The sequence below is a fragment of the Drosophila mauritiana genome, chromosome 3R (genome assembly GCF_004382145.1).
Source record: "Drosophila mauritiana strain mau12 chromosome 3R, ASM438214v1, whole genome shotgun sequence".
NCBI classification, from domain to species: domain Eukaryota; kingdom Metazoa; phylum Arthropoda; class Insecta; order Diptera; family Drosophilidae; genus Drosophila; species Drosophila mauritiana.
The window spans coordinates 4,088,878-4,099,116 of NC_046670.1; the positions used below are offsets into that span (position 1 = coordinate 4,088,878).

Below are 10,239 nucleotides of genomic sequence, written 5' to 3' on the forward strand. Positions count from 1 at the left end.
GTTTCAGCTTAGAGTCTAATTATAAGCTGTTTTTAATTATGCACCTTGTTTAATTAAACAAAAAACAATTGTATTTTTTGCAGTAAGTGGATATACTTAAAATCATTCTAAGATGTGTAGATGTATAGTGTTAAACTTCTAGACCTGGCCTGTAAGTAAAACAATTAAGTAATAATATAAATATGATAATGTTGATGATGATGTTTTCGTAAACGAATTTTTTATTTTTCTTCGACTGTTTCAGTAAGTGTTGGCATCTCCTGTTCTAAGTTTTCCAGGACTCTATTTCCAGAGCTCTCAGTTGCCCAATAGATTTGTGTATGTGTGTGTGCGGAGGAGGTCCTCAGTTTACTCGGCGATTTACGAGGCCAGCGTAGCTCTCCTTACACATGTATGTATATACACATATCTGTATCCCTGCAGAACTCCCCTGCTCCCTTTCGTACTCTCCAACGAGCTGAGAGTCAATGAAACTTCTTCGTCGAAGGAGCGGCGAGTAGAACGCTCCGCGTGTTTTCAGAATGAAATCAAAGTGGGATATTTAAAGCCTCATTAATCAGACCGTCGCTTTGCGGAGGAAAATCCTCGCTAGGGAGACTCGAGGTCCTCAAGAGGTCCTGCAAGCCCCCATTCACCGGGGAGGGGAAGTTGTGGGCGGAGTCGGGTGTTGATGCGCTCGTTAAATTCAAATTTGTTGCACTGATAATTACAGTTAGCCATCGAAGGGGGCTACGTTAAGTCCAGTCATTTGCCAACTTCGTTATGAAAGCCGATATAACAAACATTTCAATTAGCTTCTTTTAAATGCGAAGAGGCCTTTGATTTTTATTTGGATCTCTTTGGCCAATAAAGAATCGGGTTAGTCTTGAATTTGGAGTAATAAAAATACAAAATCATTTTAAAACAATCTGAAATCCCGAATTTGGCCAAAAGTATATTATTCTTTATATATTTTATTAATACCTTCCTTATTAACAAATTATTGATATAACGTTTGTAATTAACCAGTATTGGCTGCGTTTAACTATACAATTAATTTTTCATCTCATTATATAAGGAAATATAAATATATAAGACATAATGTCATAAGGAGTTTTTGTACCAGCATTAGGCAGATGCAATCAAAAAAAATACCGATGCATTTTTTACGTTCGCCATTTGTTTTTTCAGAATCTGTCATAAACGGTCGAGAAAAATATGAAAAGAGGAACGAAACAGTTCTGCGACTCTAACGAGGAAAAGCCATTGTCCCATTCTTGTTTGCCATTTTTAATTTATGACCCATATTTCCCTTCGGATTTTCTTTTTTAGGCAATGGCTACCTGAAATGGCCCGAACCTCCGGCCCAACAACAGGTAAATGGTAAATGGTTGCTAATGGTCGCAGCCTTGGTGGAATTTCTCCCTGGCACATCACCCAACGTCATGGAACAGTTTGGAAAACGTTTCTTGACTTTGGTTTATCATCTAAATATTTGCGTTTATTTTGTAGATTAGCATGTACACCAAACGTTTTCTCCTCTCGGGCCTTTCGTCCCTGCTTTTATTGTTGCATCGTGAGCGGTGGGGCAATTTGATGATTCGTCGTAATGAATGCTAATTAAACGCATTCGTTTTCTAGTTCACTTGGCAGGCGGTAACAAACAGCCAGCATCCATCCAAGTCCGTTGCTAAATCGACCAGAGCGGCCACGATTTGGTATCGGTACATACTATATGCACCCGTCTCCATTGTCTTCGGCGGGACAGGAAAGTGTGTCAAAAATTCTTGAGCGTATCCAATCGCAGGGAGAAAAAATAAATTAACGCTTGATTCCCACGTGCGCCTTATATATGTAAAGCATTTAATTTGATAAGTAGTCCATCCAAATGCATACATAAGATACGTACATATATTAACTTCGGGAAAGCTAATTCGTTTTTTTCTCTGTACCTTAAAGAGTTCCAACAATAAAAACCCGGGCTCTCCGTTTTGCCGCCGGAGTTTAGCAAACATCGGACTCTCTAAGAAAACTCTCAGTCACACATCCGTGGAGTAAAAGATATGGCAGTGTCTATAGATACCGAATGCAGAGGCAACGATGTTAGTCGCACAATTTGGGTGTATCCACGATGTCAACAGTAAATGGTAGCACAAATAAAAGGTGCTAATTTCCTGAGGGTTCAATTAGATGTTGCTCTGACTACTGTACGATTTCTCTACGAGTTGCGAGTTTCGTTTTATGCTATGCACGACTTACTAGTACAGAACATTTACCAAAAAGTATTGCCAAAAAGGTGATTTTATTTTAAATCTCATATTTTACAGAGGTTCATCTGAGCATGGACTTGAACATTGTACCTATGATTTAAGAATCCAACGCTTTACCAACTAAGCTACTCAAGCGCAGAGCGCGCATTATTTGAAAATGTTCCATTTATACGGAAGAGATAGAACGTACACGTTTTAGTGCAAAGCAGTACAAACCAGTTTAAAGCAGTACACAAAGCTTTCACCGCACGGTTTTTGTTTTAAGCATTTTAAAACTTTTTATAATATATTTAATCAAAAATATTTATTTTCTTGTAACTATGTTTTTTTTTAATACCATTTGGGTCTTAATTGCAGATTCATTGTTAGTGGTGACATATAACAGGTGATTCTCCAGTCCCAAGGCGAATACTTTCTGAATGTTTTGTAGTTTTATTGAGGGACAACTAATCAACACACTTACCGGTGAGCTAAGAAATCGTAATTTAAAGTATTAATGTTATTAAAGGAGGGATATACATACTTAATTACATCAGTCCCCATATAATAATTGATGAATCAAATTTACCATAATAAAAAATAAATAATAAAAGCGGACAACAGAATGAAACAGACAACATATGAAAAAAATAAAATATATTATTTGAACAATTATAAATATTCTTTAGGTGATGCATGATTGCAAGAACAATACTTGCCGTTTACCTTATAAACGTATTCTGACGGCTAACGTTTGAATGCCCGGATAGCTCAGTCGGTAGAGCATTGGACTTTTAATCCAAGGGTCCAGGGTTCAAGTCCCTGTTCGGGCGGCAATCTTTTTGCCTTTTTTGGAAGTGTCGATTCGAAAGGCAATATCGAAATTATTATTATCACTTCCTTTTTTATTTTAGAAGCGATAATTTAATAAAAAACAAAAAAAAGGATACTATAAAAGCAAGAAAAAGAAATGTAGCAAAAGATTGTGGTCCAACCGTATCGGTTGGGCTGATAACGGCAGTTCACTCCGGTACGCTGTCCCACTACTGCCTACCACGGGAACTCTTGGCTGCTGGTTTTCACCCCTGGCCCGGTTCATCCCTCCTTAGCCAACCTGAATGCCACGGACTCCTCCATGGCACCCATATTGATGGCAAGCTTAGTGCGGACGTTCCGTCAACATGAGCTAGTCCGCTACACAGTAGATCCCAGCCTCAGGCCATCCCACAATCAGACCTCACAGAAGCGTGATTACAGAAGCTGCCAACCTTCCAGTCGAAAAGCGTTCGGCTAAAACTCAAGCACACGCCTCCGGCTTCTATTCGGTTTGGAGGGAACTGCTTTATCGGCGCACCACTCCATCGACACGAAGCAGTCTCGGCGACCGCGTTGCCAATTGCGGTTGATAGAAGCATTTGACCAAAGCAAAATACACCTACTGGCCGAAATGGTCGGTTCACTCTGTGACTATTATTTAGCACCTATTTTGAAGTACGGGTGTCAAATTAACTGTGGCTTGGCTTGCGACAGCAAAATCAATAGGATCCAGGTTATCAAGAATAGGGCTACGAGATTGGTCACTGGTTGCGAGTTGTATGTGAGAAACACCACCACAAGCACAAGGATTTGAAACTGCCCACGGTATTTGATGAAATAACTTAGCACTCAAGTCGCTACCATGAAAGGCTAAGGCACCGCACCTCAGGAATCGGCTACACATATGCCCTGTACAGTACTCGCCCACCAATGAGAGATATTAGAAGGCAACCGAGGGTCCTTATTCTTCGATCTCCTTCAAGGAGGGTCAGTAGACACTAACATTTATACAACGTGTTATCTGTCATTGTCCTTTTTTGTTATTGTTGTAATTCATATTTTTAGATACAGCTAACTTTAGTTAGCAGTTATTTGTTATTAATGTATTGTTTTGCTACAATATTTAATAAGCACCTCCCATCCTGTATTGCAACTTTCAACTTACAAAACTTACAAAACTGGGCACGCTGGCCAACGGTGGCAGCAATGGCGGCGGTCGCAACACTCTCTTCGCCTCCGCCGCCTCCAGCTAACAGGCTCCCGACTGCATCAAGTATCCGCAGGAGTTTTGATCTCAGGTTATCATCAGGCAGCAGCAGGATAACTCCATGGATCGGAATCAGGAGCGGGACTTTAAACAACTTTTGGAAACGGACTGTGAGCCCGATCCAGAGCTGCAACTGGAGTTCAAGGCGGACATTGTCGAATGCAACTTGTTCTGCAAGAAATGGCTCGCTAAGAAACGAGCCAGTAGTTTGTAAGTATAGCATAAGTTTCGTCTTGAAGAGAAAATTTGAAAGTATCTGCAACTGTTTAATTCAATTTATTTATATTTAATTTAATTTTTAATGAAATTCAATTATTAAACAAAAAATGGAATCGAAAACGAAAACAGATGAATGAATATGGCAAAAAAAAAATATTTTAAACACATTTGTGTTCTTAATTTTACAATCATAGATCTAAATTGGCGTAACATATATTCTTATTAGTAATGTTTTTTTGCGGATGACGATCATATGCCCGGATAGCTCAGTCGGTAGAGCATTGGACTTTTAATCCAAGGGTCCAGGGTTCAAGTCCCTGTTCGGGCGGCAATCTTTTTGCCTTTTTTGGAAGTATCGATTCGAAAGGCAATATCGAAGTTATTATTATCACTTCCTTTTTTATTTTAGAAGCCATTTTATTTATATTGACAAAAATAATTAGCGATAATTTAATAAAAAACAAAAAAAAGGATACTATAAAAGCAAGAAAAAGAAATGTAGCAAAAGATTGTGGTCCAACCGTATCGGTTGGGCTGATAACGGCAGTTCACTCCGGTACGCTGTCCCACTACTGCCTACCACGGGAACTCTTGGCTGCTGGTTTTCACCCCTGGCCCGGTTCATCCCTCCTTAGCCAACCTGAATGCCACGGACTCCTCCATGGCACCCATATTGATGGCAAGCTTAGTGCGGACGTTCCGTCAACATGAGCTAGTCCGCTACACAGTAGATCCCAGCCTCAGGCCATCCCACAATCAGACCTCACAGAAGCGTGATTACAGAAGCTGCCAACCTTCCAGTCGAAAAGCGTTCGGCTAAAACTCAAGCACACGCCTCCGGCTTCTATTCGGTTTGGAGGGAACTGCTTTATCGGCGCACCACTCCATCGACACGAAGCAGTCTCGGCGACCGCGTTGCCAATTGCGGTTGATAGAAGCATTTGACCAAAGCAAAATACACCTACTGGCCGAAATGGTCGGTTCACTCTGTGACTATTATTTAGCACCTATTTTGAAGTACGGGTGTCAAATTAACTGTGGCTTGGCTTGCGACAGCAAAATCAATAGGATCCAGGTTATCAAGAATAGGGCTACGAGATTGGTCACTGGTTGCGAGTTGTATGTGAGAAACACCACCACAAGCACAAGGATTTGAAACTGCCCACGGTATTTGATGAAATAACTTAGCACTCAAGTCGCTACCATGAAAGGCTAAGGCACCGCACCTCAGGAATCGGCTACACATATGCCCTGTACAGTACTCGCCCACCAATGAGAGATATTAGAAGGCAACCGAGGGTCCTTATTCTTCGATCTCCTTCAAGGAGGGTCAGTAGACACTAACATTTATACAACGTGTTATCTGTCATTGTCCTTTTTTGTTATTGTTGTAATTCATATTTTTAGATACAGCTAACTTTAGTTAGCAGTTATTTGTTATTAATGTATTGTTTTGCTACAATATTTAATAAGCACCTCCCATCCTGTATTGCAACTTTCAACTTACAAAACTTACAAAACTGGGCACGCTGGCCAACGGTGGCAGCAATGGCGGCGGTCGCAACACTCTCTTCGCCTCCGCCGCCTCCAGCTAACAGGCTCCCGACTGCATCAAGTATCCGCAGGAGTTTTGATCTCAGGTTATCATCAGGCAGCAGCAGGATAACTCCATGGATCGGAATCAGGAGCGGGACTTTAAACAACTTTTGGAAACGGACTGTGAGCCCGATCCAGAGCTGCAACTGGAGTTCAAGGCGGACATTGTCGAATGCAACTTGTTCTGCAAGAAATGGCTCGCTAAGAAACGAGCCAGTAGTTTGTAAGTATAGCATAAGTTTCGTCTTGAAGAGAAAATTTGAAAGTATCTGCAACTGTTTAATTCAATTTATTTATATTTAATTTAATTTTTAATGAAATTCAATTATTAAACAAAAAATGGAATCGAAAACGAAAACAGATGAATGAATATGGCAAAAAAAAAATATTTTAAACACATTTGTGTTCTTAATTTTACAATCATAGATCTAAATTGGCGTAACATATATTCTTATTAGTAATGTTTTTTTGCGGATGACGATCATATGCCCGGATAGCTCAGTCGGTAGAGCATTGGACTTTTAATCCAAGGGTCCAGGGTTCAAGTCCCTGTTCGGGCGGCAATCTTTTTGCCTTTTTTGGAAGTATCGATTCGAATGGCAATATCGAAATTATCAATATCTTTTTTATTTAAAAACTATTTTATTTAGAATGATTTAAGCAATATAAATAGGCATAATTTATTTGCTATAGACAAAGAGAGAAAAAGGATTCTGGATATTCATGCCAAAACGGCAAGACTTGTGAAAGTGCCAGGGTTCCTTCAAAAATTGTCCGGACAGATTTGAATAAGGATCCAATTTCAATTTTTCGCTTGTACTTCCCTATAGATACCAGGGCAATTCGCCGACGCCTGCTGCCAAGCCCGGATAGCTCAGTCGGTAGAGCATTGGACTTTTAATCCAAGGGTCCAGGGTTCAAGTCCCTGTTCGGGCGATCAGATTTTTTATTTAAAAAATTTATACATTTTATTATTTTGTTAACAAGATGGAAATAATAATCAATTAATTCCCAGAGGAAGTCTTTATCTTAATCTGTGCAGTTTAAAAACCTTGTGCAGGGTGGTGTCTCTCACATACAACTCGCAACCAGTGACCAATTTCTTAGCCCTATTCTGGATAACCTGGATCCTATTAATTTGGCTGTCGTAAGCCATTTCCCAGTGAATTTGACACCCGTACTTCAAAATTGGAGCTATAATAGTTAAGAATGTACCGACCATTTCAGCAAGTAGGTATTTTGCAAATGCTTCTATCAACCGAAGTTGGCAACGCGGTCGCCGAGACTGCTTCGTGTCGATGGAGTGGTGCGCCGATAAAGCAGTTCCCTCCAAACCGAATAGAAGCCAGAGGCGTGTGACTGAGTTTTAGCCGAACGTTTTTCGACTGGAAGGTTGGCAGCTTCTGTAATCACGCTTCTGTGAGGTCTGATTGTGGGATGGCCTGAGGCTGGGATCTACTGTGTAGCGGACTAGCTCATGTTGACGGAACGTCCGCACTAAGCTTGCCATCAATATGGGTGCCATGGAGGAGTCCGTGGCATTCAGGTTGGCTAAGGAGGGATGAACCGGGCCAGGGGTGAAAACCAGCAGCCAAGAGTTCCCGTGGTAGGCAGTAGTGGGACAGCGTACCGGAGTGAACTGCCGTTATCAGCCCAACCGATACGGTTGGACCACAATCTTTTGCTACATTTCTTTTTCTTGCTTTTATAGTATCCTTTTTTTTGTTTTTTATTAAATTATCGCTAATTATTTTTGTCAATATAAATAAAATGGCTTCTAAAATAAAAAAGGAAGTGATAATAATAACTTCGATATTGCCTTTCGAATCGACACTTCCAAAAAAGGCAAAAAGATTGCCGCCCGAACAGGGACTTGAACCCTGGACCCTTGGATTAAAAGTCCAATGCTCTACCGACTGAGCTATCCGGGCATGTAAACGTCATCCGCCAAAAAATATTGCCAACAAGACTGCAGGGTAAGTCATTTTAAATCTATGGTCGTAAAATAAAGAACGCAAATGTGTACAGTTTAAAATAGTTTTTATTTTTTATGCCATATTCATTCATACATGTTTACATACTTTTTATTTTTTATATTTGAATGGATTTGTGGTTTTATACTTGAAGTTTTATCTGTTTTCGTTTTCGATTCCATTTTTTGTTTAATAATTGCCATTGCAATCGAACCCAGATTAAGGTATACATACATGCGAATTTCATTAAAAATTAGTAGCGTAATTTTAATTTACATGGAATGCAGTTAAACATTTTGCGCCCACTTTGTCCTGGCGGACTGTGAGTGCCCCTTAACCCAAAACTTCAAATGGTTTTTTATTTCAATTGATTGCGAAAATCAGTGTGGTTACGACCAATTGCATTGAACACACAATCGAAAATGTACAAACTAAGATTGAACAAATATACAAAATGGGGAAACAAAAAACGATTAATTAATTTGTGCTAGGTATACTTTTTTTGATTCTCTCATTTCCATAGTTTTGTTCGTTTTGCTTTGCCTTGCTCAATCTGATTTGTTTTCTCTAAAATTTGTCTTGCTATTCGATATACATAATTTAGGCTTACGATCTAGGTTGACATATACTACCGATAGTTCTAGAATGCACTAACCTTAGCTTAGCGAAAAGTACAGCATAAATAATTACTTTACATTACGGTTATGGGTTTCCTTTAGCTTTAGGCTTTAACAATTCACGCTTTAATCAAATTTCGTTGGCTTACTGTATCGATTAACTACCGAATTAAATTTATAGACATTGTTGAGAGGCCTTTGAATAAATAAAGAGGAAGGATCGGCTGCTGTTCTAAAGAAAACTCTGATTTACTATAGCAAGGTCTATGCTAATTTTGAAATATTTTACTTCCTGTTTATCTTCCGAATTTGTTCTTCAGTGGCAATAAAACGATTGATTTTTGATAAAATTAGTAAAGCATTTTCCAAGCTGCTAGAGCAATTTCAACAACATAAACGCAAACACTCAAAATAAATTGAATTAAACAGTTGCAGATACTTTCAAATTTTCTCTTCAAGACGAAACACAAACATAAAAAGGCGATCCCCGATCTGGGGCGCTCTGCTATTTACAAACTAAACAAAGCCTTATGTGGGTAACTAGAGTTATATTCTCTACTAGCTAGGAATTAAGTACACTCTTTAGGACTCCCTGGAGGGTGCTGGGTGGGGGTTTGGTTGGGATCAAGGTTGGGGATTGGGCGATACAAACGAAGACCTAATGTTAATTAGAAATCACTTTGAAATTATTGCAGATATTAGATTTGTTCAACTCGACAGCTTTGTCTGCTCATCGTGCAGCTTACGTGCTAAAATTATGCTAGGCTTACAAACTAACGGCTTTTCGAATACTGCTTAGAGAAAGAGATTCATCATACTGGCAGGACCCTCGAGCACTCGCATAGAAAGGTGTAGAAAGTGAGTGAGGGATAACACTTTACTTGGACATATACAAGTAATATCAATCATATGCATATCATTCAACAGCAAACTAACATCACATACTCATGTCATTGATTCAAATCGACGTGAATAATATGATCTTGATATGTTAGACTCAGCGTATCACAAATACTAGTAAAAGGTTGATGATTAATTTCTTAAAGAGTGACGTCGATTGCTCGTGGTTCCATCTCCAGTATCATAAACCCAAACGAACCATGCGGATATGGCTCGTTTCTTAGCTTAACACGAATCAGTTGCAAACAAGAAACATCACTGGATGTTGGTTGATCGACGGGCGGCGACAGGCGGTAGGCGATGGGCGGTAGGCGGCAGGCAAGAGGCGGCAGGGGCGTGGCAGGCGGACAAAGCTCAGCAGCAGAACAAGTTGCATTCGACAATGTCCGCCTTGAACTCCAGTTGCATCTCTGGATCGGGCTCACAGTCCGTTTCCAAAAGCTGTTTGAGGTCCCGCTCCTGATTCCGATCCATGGAGTTATCCTGCTGCTGCTGATGCTGCTGCCTGATGATAACCTGAGATCAGAACTCCTGCGGATACTTTATGCAGTCGGGAGCCTGGGAGCTGGAGGCGGCGGAGGCGAAGAGAGAGTTGGGACCGCTGCCATTGCTGCCACCGTTGG

The 10,239-nt window shown here is 40.2% G+C and overlaps 5 non-coding genes across 5 annotated transcripts; 4 read left to right on the plus strand and 1 right to left on the minus strand.

Annotated features, from left to right (window-relative positions):
• The first annotated feature begins 2,988 nt into the window (after positions 1 to 2,988).
• On the plus strand, positions 2,989 to 3,061 carry Trnak-uuu. The gene has a single exon. It is a non-coding gene; the product is annotated as a tRNA-Lys (tRNA).
• A 1,724-nt stretch (positions 3,062 to 4,785) lies between these two features.
• Positions 4,786 to 4,858, plus strand: Trnak-uuu. Its single transcript has one exon. It is a non-coding gene; the product is annotated as a tRNA-Lys (tRNA).
• Positions 4,859 to 6,613: 1,755 nt separating this feature from the next.
• On the plus strand, positions 6,614 to 6,686 carry Trnak-uuu. Its single transcript has one exon. It is a non-coding gene; the product is annotated as a tRNA-Lys (tRNA).
• Positions 6,687 to 6,989: 303 nt separating this feature from the next.
• Trnak-uuu lies at positions 6,990 to 7,062 on the plus strand. The gene has a single exon. It is a non-coding gene; the product is annotated as a tRNA-Lys (tRNA).
• A 922-nt stretch (positions 7,063 to 7,984) lies between these two features.
• Positions 7,985 to 8,057, minus strand: Trnak-uuu. Its single transcript has one exon. It is a non-coding gene; the product is annotated as a tRNA-Lys (tRNA).
• Positions 8,058 to 10,239: the final 2,182 nt, after the last annotated feature.